At 36.1% G+C, this 16629-nt stretch overlaps 1 long non-coding RNA gene across 1 annotated transcript; it reads right to left on the bottom strand.

Moving 5' to 3' along the window:
• Nucleotides 1–6843: 6843 nt before the first annotated feature.
• Nucleotides 6844–12807, bottom strand: LOC125131804 (uncharacterized). Its single transcript, XR_007136021.1, has 4 exons — nucleotides 12730–12807; nucleotides 10857–10946; nucleotides 8575–8658; nucleotides 6844–7575 (listed from the first exon to the last, which is right to left on the bottom strand). It is a non-coding gene; the product is annotated as an uncharacterized LOC125131804 (long non-coding RNA).
• Between the last annotated feature and the right edge of the window lie 3822 nt (nucleotides 12808–16629).

Consider the following 16629-nt stretch of genomic DNA (forward strand, 5'->3'; position numbering starts at 1 on the left):
TCTCATCTGTCTCTGTCCCCAGCCTCTACTCCCCTTACTATGTTGTGGAATTCCTCTGTGGGGCAATAGTTGGCCTGAGTGGAGTCTGAGAAGGTATATGGGAGCGGGCTGTGGTGGAGCAGACACCGTCAGAGATCTGGACCACTTCTGAGGAACTGCTTGAGTGAGTGCCAACAATGGCCACTGCCACCCCTACCCCCAACCCAGGCTCTTCCCCAAGACCTGGATGCCTCTGTGTGTGATGGTCAGATCCTTTCCCCTGTTTATGGCTGCCCCAGATACAGTGCCATGCTGTGACATGGAGTGAGTAAGGCAAAATGTCTACTGTGCTCAGGCTGGGGTACTTGGCAAAACAGTGGAGGAAAACCCAGCATCCCCAGAGCAAACCTCTGTCCAGGTTTGGAGGCAAGCTGGCTTGTGCATTCATGTTCATGTTTTCATACTCACTCCCTAAGAGCAGTGTCTAGTGGTCCCACAGCACTCTTGTCTGTCCCGGTAGTTCTCCAGAAAGGCACAGCCCAATCTGTGGCTTGACTTGTTTACTCCCAGGGTGGGTCTCCATCAATATAATCTCCCTTTTCCTCTGGGTCCCCTCCCAGGGTCACTGGTTCTGATCCAATCACTTTTCTTCCCTTCCTCCCTGATTATTTGTGTATCTTCCTTACAGCTTTGGTTATACAGATGTCCTTCTGTCAGTTTCCAGCTAGTTTTCAGTGAGAATTGGTCCACATGTAAATCTATTTGGGATGTGATTGTAGGAGATGGGCTCTCTCTCTTCTTCCTCCATCATCTTGATCTGAACCTCTTTTATTCACTTTGAATATAGCACACCTTCACCTCCCTTTTGACCTGCAAAATTTCTGCTGAAAACCTAAATTATAGTCTTAAGGGAGTTCCCTCGTAATAGCTGGTTGCTTTTCCCTTGCTGCTTTTAATAGTCTCTCTATTTTTAATTTTTACCATTATAATTATAATGTGTTTTTTGTGGACCTCTTTGGGTTCATACAGTTTTGGACCCTCCTTGCTCCCTGACAGGGATGTCTGTTTTCTTTCCCAGGTTAGGAAAGTTTTCTCTCTTGTTTCTTCAAATAAGTTCTCTGCCCATTTCTGTATCTTGTCTCCTTCTGAGACCTCTATAATGCAAATACTTGTCTAAGTGATGTTGCCCCATAAGTGTCTTAAACTGTCCTCATGTAAAAAAAAAAACAAAAACAAAAACAAAAAAACAAAACAAAAAAATACTTCTTTCTTTATTGTGTTTGGCTTTGGCGATATCCACTACTATGTCTTCCAGATTGCTGATTTTCATCTGCATGTAACCTACTGTTGGATCCTTTGAGTCTATTTAAAAATTAAAAATTTTATTGTAGTCTTCAGCTCTGTTTGGTTGTCTTGCTGTAGTCTGTTAAAATTCTTGCTGTGTTCATCCATTCTTCTTCTGAGTTTATTGAGCATCTTTATGATCATATCCTTAGACTTTGTAGGTAAATTGGTTATCTACACTTTGTTTACTTCTTTTTCTGTTATCTTTTTTTTCTTGTTCCTTCTCTTGGAACATCTTGTCTCTGTCATTTTCCATACCTCTCTGTCTATTTCTATATATTAGGAGGTTTGGTCATGTTTCTTGTTCTTGGAGCAGTGGTCTTATATAGGAAATGTCCTGTGGGGCCCAGCAGCAGACTTCTCTGGACACCAGAGCCGTCTGCTCTAAGTGTGGCCCCCATGTGGACTGCATGGGCTGACCTCATGTCAGGACACTGGTAGGTGTGGCTAACTCCCCTCTTTTGGTTATATTTGCTGCAAACATTTTTCCACTTCATTGCCTTTTTTTTTTTCCACTTTTTAAAGTGAAATATTAATAATCTGGGTGCTGGTTACTTCAGTGTTGTATTTGTTTCCTGGGGCTTCTATAATAAAGTAGCAGATTATTAATATTACCAGCACCTAAGAAATGCCCTTGGACACTGTCTCCAGGAATAACTCCTCACCATGGTAACTGTTACTCATTCTTCACTATTATACCTTCTGGGAATAAATCCCCACTATAATAAGTTTTGTCCTAATTTATAACTGCAGAGATTAGATTTACCTGGTTTTAGGCTACATAAATAAATGGAATTTTTAAAGAATAAACTATTTTGTGTCTTCTTTCTTTTGCTTGAAATTGTGTTTATGAATATTAATCCATGATGACATGAAAAGATAATTTAAATAAAAGAAATATCAGAAGGAGATGCTCAGCATTACAAATAATAGGGAATTGTAAATTGAAAGAACTCAAGATAACCATTTATCTTGGTAAAGATTTTATTGGCAAAATTAGATAGGTAACATACCTTGTTGGCAAAGATGTGAGAAAGGAGGCAATTTTGAACATTGTTATTTGGGGTTAACAGCTGCTCAAGCTCTCTTAAAACGTTAAATATCAACTAAAATTTAATTTACATAGATCTTGATATAGAAATTTCACTGCTGCAGATTTACCCTATAGATATCCTGTATGGCAAATATTACTGTATTAAGTGCTATTCACTGGAGAGTTTTTACATAATTACTACATTCTGGGACAAAACCAAAAATTCGTTGACATGAACTAGTTAAATAAATTTTGGTCTATCCATTTCGTGTAGTATTTGTAACTGCTTACGAAAAATTGAGACAGTTCCTTATGCACCGATATGGAACAAACAATCTGCAAGATAGTTTTTAGAACAAAAACATAAAGAGGACTCTTGTTTATAGTTATGTAACATTTGGTTTAGTATATAGCATGTATGCCATTGTACTTTTCTAGAATACCTCTGGAATAACATCAAGGCAAATATAATATTTGCTCTGAGAAGGAAACTGGGTGAATAGGAAACAAGATAGGTAAAAAGAATGTTCATCATGTCATACCTTTTACCTTTTGAACAATGTGAATGCATTCATTTCAAATAAATGTAGTTAAATGATTAAGAAAGGCAAATATACAATATTTACTTGAGTCAATGAATTTGTTTCATGACTTCTGATTTAATGGTTCTTGAAATTTCAAAAATATGAAACTAAAACAGGAAGCTTGTTTTGTCACTCCTCTGCTCAAAATCCTCCAATAGCTTCTCATTACCCTCATGAAAAAAATCAAAGTTCTTGCAGTAACTTCTAGTGCCCTACACGCGTTCACCTGCATTACTTCTCTGACTCACTTCTCTCACTTTGCTCCAGCCTCGCAGGACCTCTTGCTATTTCGTCATGAATGCTAAATACACTCCTACCTCCACTATTTTTACTGTGAGGAGCACATCCCATCAGGCCATTCACAAAGCTTGCTCATTCAAGATATTGTACTAACGTCATTTCTCAAGAAGAATGTTCCTGGCCACCCTATTTAAAAAATGAACTCTTGGAGTTCCCATCGTGGCGCAGTGATTAACAAATCCGACTAGGAACCATGAGGTTGCGGGTTCAATCCCTGGCCTTGCTCAGTGGGTTAAGGATCCGGCCTTGCCCTGAGCTGTGGTGTAGGTCACAGACGTGGCTCAGATCCCGAGTTGCTATGGTTCTGGCGTAGGCTAGTGGCTATGGCTCTGATTCGACCCCTTGCCTGGGAACCTCCATATGCCATGGGAGCGGCCCTCAAAAGGCAAAAAGACAAGAAAAAAAAAAAAGAATTCTCTTCTTTTTACCTTCATACGCAAAAAGGTAGTTTGTGATAGAGCAAAAAGTAAGGAACTGCAAGCCACAGAGGAACTGTTACATTTAGAAGGACTAAGCAATGAGGCCCTACTGTATAGCACAAGGAACTATATATATCTAGTCTCTTGGGATAGAACATGGTGGAAGATAATATGAGAAAAGGAATATATATATATACACACACATATATACATGTGTATGACTGGGTCACTATGCTGTACAGTGGAAACTGACACATCCTGAAAATCAACTGTACTCAAATAGTAAATAGTAAATAGATAAATAAATAAAAATAAAAACTCAAAAAAGAGTAAGGAACTGCATATCACTCAAAGCATTTATCCCCTTCTTAAGTGCTAGCTAAACTACCTGATATATTTGGATTGTTGCTCCTCATCCCCCCCCCACTACTAACATCCCTGTATTAGAATGAGGGATTCAGAAGAATAAGATATTTTTGCATTTTTTTTTAGTGTTGATCTGTGAAAACTGGCATTTTATTTTTATTTTTTAATTTATTTTATAATGATTTTTATTTTTGCCATTATAGCTGGTTTACAGTGTTCTGTCAATTTTCTACTGTACAGCAAAGTGACCCAATTACACACACACACACAAATATATATACATATATATATATACACATTCTTTTTCTCACATTGTCTTCCATCATGTTCCATCACAAGTGATTAGATTTAATTCCCTGTGCTATACAGCAGGATTTCATTGCTTACCCACTCTAAATGCAATAGTTTTCATCTATTAACCCCAGACTCCCAGTCCATCCCACTCCCTCCCTGACCCCTTGGCGACCACAGGTCTCTTCTCCAAGTCCATGAATTTCTTTTATGTGGAAAGATTCATTTGTGCCGCATATTAGATTCTAGATATAAGTGATATCATATGGTATTTGGCTTTCTCTTTCTGACTTACTTCACTTAGTATGAAAGTCTTTAGTTCCATCCATGTTGCTGCAAATGGTATTATTTTGTTAAAACTTTCCTTGAAAAAGATACATTGCATGTTCTTTTAATTTCTGTTGCTTCAATGGCTAGAACAGTGTGTGACACATTGTGGGTAATCAGTCAGCAGTGTATTAAGTGGCCCATGTCTCTCATATTGTTCCCCATGTTACTTAGCTTTAGTCATAACATAATTTTTCTTCATTTTCTAAGTTAGCCTCCTAGACATCAACCAATCAACAAATCTATGCTGACTTACCACCAGAAATTCTGTGAACTTGAGAAAAAATAAGTGAAAAATATGAATCACATCAGCAATTCAAGATCACTAAATGATTTATTAGGAAATGGATTTTTTAAAGTTCTTAAATGATACAAAGTAAATAGCTCCAAATTTCTCTGACAGTGAGGAATGAGTTTTGATATAAATTTTCCTTCTTTATTGCATTTTTATCCTTTCCTCCAACCATATCTGTACACACAATGAGCATCATAGAATACACAAGATAAAAATACAAAAATAATCTTCTACTGTATTTGAAAGGTGGGAAGAAATAATGCTCTTTGGGTCTGTTTACTTGAAACCCAAGATTTGCATTCGGTTGCCTCAGAAGTGAGATCAAATGAAATGAAAGATGAACCCTAAGGACCATTTCCTCTTCTTGACCTATAATCTGTGACCCAGTTACTGAGAATTAAAGGGAGGGGGGAGAATATGAAATGAAAACTTACAGTTTGTTAGAAATAGATAAGCCATTCAGCCTTATCCAGGGATGAGTAGCTCCTATTCCATGTAATCCAACCCAGTGATTGTAGTTTGTTTTTGACTGAATGAAGATCTATGGGAAAATTAGAATCATTAGCATTACTCATCAATGCTAACATTTTACTACGGAGGTCTCATAAAATACTGGACACATTTGACTTCAAATGTCCCTATGGTAACTAGAGCAGGCATTAATATCTCCATCATGCAGAGAGGAAATGGAGACGGAAAGTTCTCCATGAATGAATCACTCAGTTCTTTTTGTCTTGGTGAAAGTTATCAAAGAAGGGGCATGATGGACTAAAAAAAAAAAATCCGCATGGAATACAACAGACAGGTGAATATGGGTGCACTAAACCTAGAACTTCTCTTCATCAAAAACATCTTAAAAATGTGGAAAGTGGAGTTCCCATTGTACTTCAGTGGGTTAAGAACCCAACTAATCTTCATGAGGATGCAGGTTCGATGCCTGGCCTCGCACAGTATCCAGCATTGCTACAAGCTGTGGCATAGTTGGCAGATATGGCTTGGATCCAGCGCTGCCATGGCTGTGGCATAGGCCTGCACCGGCAGATTTGACCCCTAGTCTGGGAACCTCCATGTACTGCAAGCGTGTCTGTAAAGAGAATAAATAGAGTAAATTAATTTATTAGTTAAATAAGACAACCCAAATATCAACTTTAAATTTATTTAAATTTATTTAAAAAAAGGAATGTGAAATGACATGGCTCAAATCTAGAGATACTTGCAGTGGTTTAAGTTAAAGAACAAATAAAATATTCCTATAACTCTTTAAGAAAACAAAATTATCCAATAAGAAAAAAATGGGCAAAAATTAAGAATATATTTCAAATAAATAAAACACATTGCCAATACATGTGAAAAGATGCCAAGCTCACTTCCCAAGGGTTAGGTAAATGCAAATCAAAACTATAAAGATATATTTACAGCAGTTCAATTGGCAAAAATTAAGAATAACAACACTGAGTGTGTTGGATGGTAAAGACCAAAGATGTCTTTAAAACTGTTGCTAAAATTATATTAAAAATAATTTTTAATTATCATATAAAATTGAACTTTTACATACCCAGTTACCCAATGATTCCACTCTTAGAGTGATTTGTGATAAAGAAATGATAGGACACAGGGAAAAATCTTGCAAAGACATGTCTAGGACTGTTTAATGAAGGACAATTCCTAACAAAAAAAAAAAAACCTGGAAACAACCCAAATCCCATCATCTAGACTATGATTAAAGTATATCTGCACTATGGAATATCACATAGCAGTGATAATGAAGAAACTCTAGCTGAGTTTTAAAACAGATTATTGCGTTTATATGCTGTATAAACTTAAGCAAATAGACGTTCCTAAGCATTTTTTTAATCTATAAAGTGGGAATCATACTCCCTATTTTAAAGATTTTTGTATTGAAATGATGTATGCAAAATGTCTGAAACATCTTTAACATAAAAATATTGTTAATTATTTGCAATCATTGTTTTAGTCATTTGAAATATTTTCTTATGGATGTAAATTTGGAACTATAAAGTAATATTCTTTCCTAAAAGCAATGTACCTCTGTCTCTGTCTCTCTGTCTCTGTCTCTGTTTGTCTCTCTCTCTCACACACACACACACAGATACACACCAACCAGTATTTTTCAACTGTAATTACATTGTATAAGAGGAAAATTATAATAATTTATTTTTAATGTTTAGGAGAAATGTATGGGTATCACAGAAATGTCAAAATATGCTTTATCATTCTTAGGTCTCTGAAAAAGCACTAAAATTAAATATTCCTTAGTTTTTTCATTTACATATTTTTGCTAGATGTCAGGGATATACATAAATGTATAAAAGCCAGTCTCAGTTTTCAAATATCAATGGATTTAAGTAATTGCTCTAATTACACTCTTATGTTTTGTAAATCTGCAAAAGACTGAACATCCTAAACCATTAGCATGAGAGTAATTCTGTTCCACAACAAAGTTTACCACAGGGATTGCATAGTGTATAGCTTCGATCTAATCAACATCAAAAGCTTTAAATTTCAAAGGAGCTTGAATAGTTTGTGGATATATGGAGATGAAAGGTATAAGCAGTGTCACTGAAACTTCAAAGTCCAGAAACTTCAAAGGCTGGAGGAAAACCGAGGAGAACAAAACTGGAAGTAAAAAGAGAACTATGAATTAAAATAAAGTTAATTTCCTGAGAGTAAAATAAAACTCATGTCATTTAGGAATTGATCACAACTCAAGTTTAAATTGATCAAGATGCTTGTAATCTGTCACTACTTTTTTGTATTTTTTTAAACTTCATATTCCATTACTTAGTGCATTCATTTTTTATAGCAATGTCACTCATTTACATTGTTATTTTAAGGATATAAGAATTCCATAAACAAGAAAACATAAGGCTTTTAACCCGTGTTTCCTAAGACATTAATAAAAATAGCATTGCTAGAAACATTATAAATAAGTTTAGTGCCTAAATTGAACCCCTAGAAGGAAATCTACAGAATCTCTTCAATAGGATTTACACTCCCAAATCTTATAAGTGAAGCCAAATGTGATGTAGATTTCCTTTTCCAGAAAAGAGAAGTGTCCTTTGTCATTCAGGATTATGAGTAAAACAAAAAATCATTTCTGAAGAACCATTCCAACAAAATTCACTCCTGTGTTTTTCATTCTACCCTGTCCATGGCCATGGAAGTGAAAAACTTACCTTCCCTGGGCAGTGCCATCCCTCCCAAATATTGAAGGTGGGAGAATAGGACTCAATATGATGAAATGTTGTCTCTTTCAGACTATTCACACCATTTAAGGTGGTTTTTCTTTTGCCCTGTCTTAGCCCCCAGAGGCTAAATACTGAACAGTCTAGTGTATGCTAAAATGTGAAGATGCAATGCATATTGTCAAAAGACTGAAAATCATCCCACGGCATCCCCTCCCACCACAAACCTATTTATCTTGGTTTAAAAAAACAGTTACTTCAAGGCTCTGTTACACGTGTGTCCCCTCCTCTGCAGGTAAATCCGCACCAGTATGTACAAGTGCTTCAAACCAAATTGGCCAAATAATACTGAAGGAAAGCTGACACAATTATACTAACATAAGACATATGAACACCTCCCGAAGCACTTATTCAGGTTTAATAAACATACCTGCTCCTTTTGGTCATCAATCTTAATGAGACTAGAATCCAGGTTTTGGCATTAACTTCTCACTTTCATCCCAAATTTTCTCTTCTGTTGAAAAATAGTAACAGTCTTTTCCACAACAGGACCATTTTCCTTGACATGTGCCATAATCTTTACCTTGAAAAAACCCACCATCATCCACAACCTCAGTCTTATTTAGAGACTTGTGCTTTTTTGTGAATTTCCTTTCTTTCTTTCTTTCTTTCTTTCTTTCTTTCTTTCTTTCTTTCTTTCTTTCTTTCTTTCTTTCTTTCTTTCTTTCTTTCTTTCTTTCTTCCTTCCTTCCTTCCTTCCTTCCTTCCTTCCTTCCTTCCTTCCTTCCTTCCTTCCTTCCTTCCTTCTTTCTTTCTTTCTTTCTTTCCTTTTTTGTCTTTTTGTCTTTTCTAGGGCAGCACCCATGGCATATGGAGGTTCCCAGGTTAGGGGTCTAATTGGAGCTGCAGCCTCCAACCTACACCAGAGCCACAGCAACGCGGGATCTGAGCCGCATCTAAGCCCTACACCACAGCTCACAGCAACGCTGGATCCTTAACCCACTGAGTGAGGCTAGGGATTGAACCCACAACCTCATGGTTCCTGGTCAGATTCGTTAACCACTGCACCACTACGGGGGATAATTCCATGAAAAAAAACCCTGTCAGCTATCAGTCTGAGTATTTAATATTTGCCAGTATTAGGTAGTAAAGCTGAGTGCTCGTCAACATCTGGTCCAGAAGTTTTTTCTTTTTTTTTTTCCTGTTGTATTTTGTATTTCACATTCACAATAGCCCTGTAACACTTCAACCCATATTATACAATTAAAATAGTGAATGGATATAAGAGATCGGATTTATCACAATTTACTGTAATTCTAAATAACATAGTAAATGACATTGATTAAATGGAAATGCAATCAGTGAATATGTAAAGTTAAAATATTTTGAAGCGTCAAAACATGGAATAGATATTTACAAATGTAACTGCATAAACTGCATATATTTGACCCCACGTTATTTTAAAAGTATCTAAAATAATAGTAGACATGTGTAAAACAAAATATAAACGGGAACTAGGGAGCTCCCGTTGTGGCACAGCGGAAACGAATCTGACTAGAAACCATGAAGTTATGGGTTCGATCCCTGGCCTTGCTCAGCAGGTTAAGGATCTGGCGTTGCTGTGAGCTGTGATGTAGGTCGAAGACACAGCTCGGATCTGGCGTTGCTGTGGCTGTGGCATAGGTAGACCCCTGGCTGGAGAACCTCCATACGCCACGAGTACAGCCCTAAAAAGCAAAAAACAAAACAAAGAAAAAAAACTGAAAATAAATCATTAACTGTTTTTTATGCTTTTTGGTCTTTTCAAATAACAGTTTCTAAGTTTTGATTATATTCAGTATGTGTTAACCCACAAAGATACCCAAAATGGTTTGTTGAATGAAGGAACCAAATAATGAATAATTCATAAGGAAAAAGACATTGAAATGCAAGCCTACTACAGAAAATTAGTATGTAATATATCAAAACTTATGATTTCATTTTATTCATATAAAAAAAGAGATTAGACTTATTCTGATTTGTGATAAAGTAGTGTTACAATAAGATAAGGAATATAGCAGTCAAATAAAATTCCCCAATTCTTGGCTCAAATGGCAAAGCCCAACTTACATGAAGAATAATTTCAAATAGATATGTAAATGACATTTAATTTAGTAAAATTTTTGTGAAATCTCAGCCACTTCGTGTGGCATAAAAACTGTAGGATAGCAAAATAATACACCATCAATATCATGGTCAATTCCATAATGAATCTAACATTTCTAGAGAACTGTACAGTTTATGAAGTTCAACAGCAGTTTGACAATTATAGCATCTCATTTTAATTTCAATTTATAGCATCTCCTGGTTCATTGTTCTCGTAATTAATATGTGAACTGATGCTCACCTATATCCTAAGCCTCTGGTTGCCAGCAGGAGGAAAAAACATATTATTCCTAGGATTCCTGAAACAAAATGCTATGGAAATTCTGTACAAAATCAAAAAGGCAGAATATATAATGAGCAGAATCCTCAGAAGTCGAGCAAAATTGAAATTCTTCTGGAGTTCTATATTAATATCTCTTATCACAAATTTCATTGAATACTGCATTTAATTTGTAAAGAACCAGACATATAATAACAAATATATGGGCACAATTGTTATGATTTCATTTTTTTCTTACTTGACACTGTTTTCAGTAAACAAGAAAAAATACAGTAAAAAGTATTTACCTCTTTTTTTTTGTCAGCTGATGTCTTTGATCTTTCTTTGAATAGTAGAATTTCTGGTCCCTCTACGACCTTCTCACTCATTTTTGAAGGCTGTGGGCGAAGAACACACTAAGAATCATTTACAGTATTTTATAAGGCATAATTAATTCCATGGAAAAATGGCAACATATTCATCATGAAGTAATGGGGAGTTCTAAATAAGTAATAACCAGGATGAAATGAAAAAAAGTGAAATAGAGAGTTCTTATTGTGGCTCAGCTGGTTAAAAACCCGACATAATTTCCGTGAGGATGCGGTTTGATCCCTGGCTTCCCTCACTGGGTTAAGGATCTGGCATTCCTGCAAGCTGTGGTGTACATCGCAGATGTGGCTCTGATCCAGTGTTGCCTCAGGTTCCGCTCCTATTTGACCCCTGGCCTGGTAACTTCCATGTGCCATAAAAAAGGAAAAAAAAGAAAAAGTGAAATAACCGTTTCTGGGAACATCAGAAAAAATTATTTAAAAAAATTTTCGGAGTTCCCGTCGTGGCGCAGTGGTTAACGAATCCGACTAGGAACCATGAGGTTGCGGATTCGGTCCCTGCTGTTGCTCAGTGGGTTAACGATCTGGCATTGCCGTGAGCTGTGGTGTAGGTTGCAGACGCGGCTCGGATCCCGCGTTGCTGTGGCTCTGGCGTGGGCCGGTGGCTACAGCTCCGATTGGACCCCTAGCCTGGGAACCTCCATGTGCCGCGGGAGCGGCCCAAGAAATAGCAACAACAACAAAAAAGACAAAAGACAAAAAAAAAAATTTTTCTTTTTGACACCTTTAGAACAGACATTTTTCATGGTTAGGTAACAATCCATGATAGTTTATGGACATGTTATATTAAGCTTTCAGACTATTTAAAAATAATACAATTTTCAAATTTTAGAAGTTTATATAGGAGTTCCCATCGTGGCGCAGTGGAAACGAATCCAACTAAGTACCATGAGGTTATGGGTTTGATCCCTGGCTTTGCTCAATGGGTTAAGGATCTGGCGTTATGTGAGCTATGGTGTAGGCCGCAGATGCAGCTCGGATCTGGCATTGCTGTGGCTCTGGCATAGGCCGGCAGCTGTAGCTCCGATTGGACCCCTAGCCTGGGAACCTCCATATGCTGTGGGTGAGGGCCTGAAAAGACAAAAGACAAAAGACAAAAAAAAAAAAGTTTATATAGTTACATGCATACAAAAATCCAGATTAATATCTTCTCTTGAAAAATAATCATCAAATAATAATAAAATGAATAAATATATTACTGTTTATTTTTCAATAAATATTCTTTTTCATAAAGTGACAAATTATAGAGTAAATCTTGTTAAATTCCTGGAGAGCTGTTTTTTATTTAGCTTTTCCCACTGAATACTTGTGCTACATACCCTAAAAAACAAATTTTTAAATATAAAACTAAGTTTATTTTAATAGAAAAATAATCATATTACTAAACCATTCAAACTTTTCTGGTTACATTTAATACGAGCATGAGGGAATTTGAACTTTGGAAAATTTAATCAGGTAACACAAGTAACTATGGAGGAACCCCCCCACAACTTTATAATAATCCTAAAAGGAATCAAATATGTCCCAAGCATCTGGAGATAAAAAACTGATATTCTGCATAACGAATATTTTTTACCCATTTCATTTTGATCCATTCTTGTCTTCACCTACAGAATAAAGTTAGCAGTAGATATTAACACTATTAATTAAATAATCCATCCTGCAGGTGGATTATTCCCTGCAACAATCCAAATACCTCCCAAATTTCTACACAGCTTTTCTATAGCAAGTTTTCCTTTATCCCTCTTTGCTCAAGAGTGTGATATCAGACGTCCACACTGGCGGATAATACCTGTGTCTGTGCCTTGGGATTTTACCAGTTGGAGGACAGCCTTGGTCAGGAACGCAGCGAGGATATGTGTTTCTGCTAGCTTTTCACCTCTGCTTTGAGACTAAAAGGGACTTGTTGAAATGCATGACTGGCCTCAGAGAGGCAAGATCAGAAAAAAGATAGTGACTGATAGGGTGACATTTGATATTCCCACACTCTGTGTCAGAGGAGTCATAAAGAACTAAAATGCTAAATTTGTGGTACATTTCATGGATCAATCCCAACATGAACTTCAGTAGTTAACATAAAGCGTGAAAAAGAAAAGACCATTTTCAGGCTCTCATAAGATTAGGGGATAGTGAACAACTAAATTCAAAAATTATAAAAATAAAATGGGAAATACCCACTTGCTACCAGACATGATTTATACATAAACATATTTTTAAAAATCAGACTTTGCATGAATACCAGCCTGTATTTTTAACACAAACTTTCTAAAGATATCCAAGCTGATTGATACAGTAAATATATACAATATTGGGTTGACTGATTTGAATAATAGCAGATTTCCATTTCTTTCTAGGGTTCTCTTTAAATTTTCTGGAAAAAAAGGGGGGGCATTGGCTTTAAATAAAAAGTGACAGAAGTTAAAATTGAAAAGCTTAAAATGTTGAGGCACTTTAACTGGAGCCCATTAAAAGCATCAAAGTCAAAATCAACTGTACCTCTAGTTGTAACCACGATTGGTAAAGAACTGTTTAAAAATCTGTGGACTTATTAATGATGGCCATTCTGATTGGTGTGAGGTGGTATCTCATGGTGCTTTTCATTTGTATTTCTCCAATAATCAGTGATGTTGAGCATTGTTTCATGTGTTTGTTGGCCATCTGTATATCTTCCTTGGAGAAATGTCTATTCAGGTCTTTTGCCCATTTTTCCATTGGGTTGTTGGCTTTTTTGCTGTTGAGTTGTAGAAGTTGTTCGTATATCTTAGAGATTAAGCCTTTGTCAGTTGCATCATTTGAAACGATTTTCTCCCATTCTGTAAGTTGTCTTTTTGTTTTCTTTTTGGTTTCCTTTGCTGTGCAAAAGCTTGTCAGTTTGATTAGGTCCCATTGGTTTATTTTTGCTTTTCTTTCTGTTGCTCTGAGAGACTGACCTGAGAAAATATTTGTAAGGCTGATGTCACAGAATGTTTTGCCTATGTTCTCTTCCAGGATTTTGATAGTGTCTTGTCTTATATTAAAGTCTTTAAGCCATCTTGAGCTTATTTTTGTGCATGGCGTGAGGGTGTGTTCTAGTTTCATTGAGTCGCATGCAGCTGTCCAGGTTTCCCAGCAATTCTTGCTGAAAAGACTGTCTTTTCCCATTTTATGTTCTTGCCTCCTTTGTCAAAGATTAATTGACCATAGGTGTCTGGGTTTCTTTCTGGGTTCTCTATTCTCGTCCATTGGTCTGTAGGTCTGTTTGGTACCAATATCACACTGTCTTGATGACTGTGGCTTTGTAATATTTCCTGAAGTTTGGCACAGTTATGCCTCCTTCTTGGTTTTTGTTTCTCAGGATTGCTTTGGCAATTCTGGGTCTTTTGTGGTTCCACATAAATTTTTGGATTGTTTGTTGTAGTTCTGTGTAAAATGTCCTGGGTATTTTGATAGGAATTCCATTAAATCTATAGATTGCTTTGGGTAGTATGGCCATTTTTACAATATTGATTTTTTTCCAATTCATGAACATGAGATATCTTTCCATTTCTTTGAATCTTCTTTAATTTCTTTGATTCATGTTTTATAGTTCTCGGCATATAAGTCCTTACCTCTTTGGTCAAGTGTATTCCCAGGTATTTGACTTTTTGGGGGTGTAATTTTAAAATGCTGGAGGGGGTATGAAGAAATTTTAAAATGCACTGTTGGTGGGAATGTAAGCTGGTACAAACATGGAGAACAGTATGGAGGTAACTTAGAAATCTATATCTAGAACTACCATATGATCCAGCAATTGTACTCTTGGGCATATATCCAGACAAAACTTTCCTTAAAAAAGACACATGCACCCGCATGTTCATTGCAGCACTATTCACAATAGCCATGACATGGAAACAACCCAAATGTCCACTGACAGATGATTGGATTAGGAAGATGTGGTATATATATATACAATGGAATATTACTCAGCCATAAAAAAGAACAAAATAATGCCATTTGCAGCTACATGGATGGAACTAGAGACTTTCATACTGAGTGAAGTAAGTCAGAAAGAGAAAGCCAAATACCATATGATATCACTTATATCTGGAATCTAATATATGTTGCAAATGAACCTTTCCACTGAAAAGAAAATCAGGGACTTGGAGAATAGACTTGTGGTTGCCAATGGGGAGAGGGAGGGGGTGGAGTGGATTGGGCGCTTGGGGTTAATAGATGCAAACTATTGCCTTTGGAATGGATTAGCAATGAGATCCTGCTGTGTAGCCCTGGGAACTATGTCTAGTCACTTATGATGGAGCATGATAATGTGAGAAAATAAAATGTATACATGTATGTGTAACTGGGCAACCATGCATGTATAGTAGAAAAAAAATTGTATTGGGAAAATAACAATTAAAAAAGAATTGTTTAAAAATCATTGGTTGTTAGAATATATAGGTCTATACCCTATTTAAACCTAGAAGTAAGTTCCAGTTAGGCAGGAAGAAAAGCAGGAGGGTTTTTTGTTTGGGGGGTTTTAATTCCTCATAAACCACATTGATCCATGTATCTAAAGGCCACCAATGCACTGATGCTTTAGAATTCTTATAAATGTGTAGTAATAACAATTGAAATCCCTCTATGTCAGCTATACCACCTGTTGTCTTTTCAAAAGCACTTTTTTGGGGGGGAGTGCTTCTTCCATCAATTCCAATTTGAAACTGTCTTTTCCTCTCCTAAATGATAGTAGCACAATTTTGAGAGTCTTTAGCTTTTTCTCTGTAGATTTGCCTTTCAATGGTATATTTTTGCCAAGACCTAACTGTTTAATTTTAGGGAGTAGGTTCAGAGATAATGAGAAAGGCAATCCAGAAATACTCCAGATAATAGGGCAGTAGGGCTTTCTCTTAATGGCAAAATAGTAGTTTTTAGGTAAGTCCATGAACTATGATCTGTTAGGCTCACAGCTCTTAATCACTCTGCTTGTCTGTTCTACATCTTTATCTATGTCTTCTATGAAGTTCCCAGTTCCAAATAGTTTCATTTCATTTAACAGAAATGTACTAAATAACATTTTTATATGTTATGAATGAAATCGTAATTTAATTAAAAAAATTAGAATACCATATGCTTAAGTTGTTTGGTGGCTCTGATCTTTTAAAAATTTGTATAGTCATATTTATCATTATTTAATTTTAATAGGTTAACTGATACATGCTGATTCATAAAATCTGGAGCAAACCCCAATGAAAAGCAACAATTAAAAGTTCTTAGGGCTTTTAAAATAAGCTTCTACATTTGTAATAATGAGAGTAAATACAATAGGTGCTAGAAAAACTATGACTTTAAATATTTTATGAATAGTATCTACAGCAAGTGAAAATATAAAATACAAGCTTCAGAGTGTACATGTGTCATGTTTATTTTCTTTGGAGGATTAAAAACTTCCTTTTTTGAACAAAGAATGGGATTCTTTATCAAGCTCTTTTCTGTCACTGAAGTACTCACACAATTTGCCACCCCAAAGTATTCATGTATTTTCAGTGCTTCTTAGAATGGTTCATATTCTAAGCAGCTTACCTTCCAACCCAAACTTTATTTTTTAAGGTCCCATTGAAGTATTGCTTATGTTTTACTATTTTCACATCTACCACACCAAACCAGTAGTAGAAAATGAAACAAAATAAATTGAGCTTCAACTAGCTTTGAATGAAAACATGACTGAGGTAAGAGA

Source organism: Phacochoerus africanus, chromosome 7 (genome assembly GCF_016906955.1).
Source record: "Phacochoerus africanus isolate WHEZ1 chromosome 7, ROS_Pafr_v1, whole genome shotgun sequence".
NCBI classification, from domain to species: Eukaryota; Metazoa; Chordata; class Mammalia; order Artiodactyla; family Suidae; genus Phacochoerus; species Phacochoerus africanus.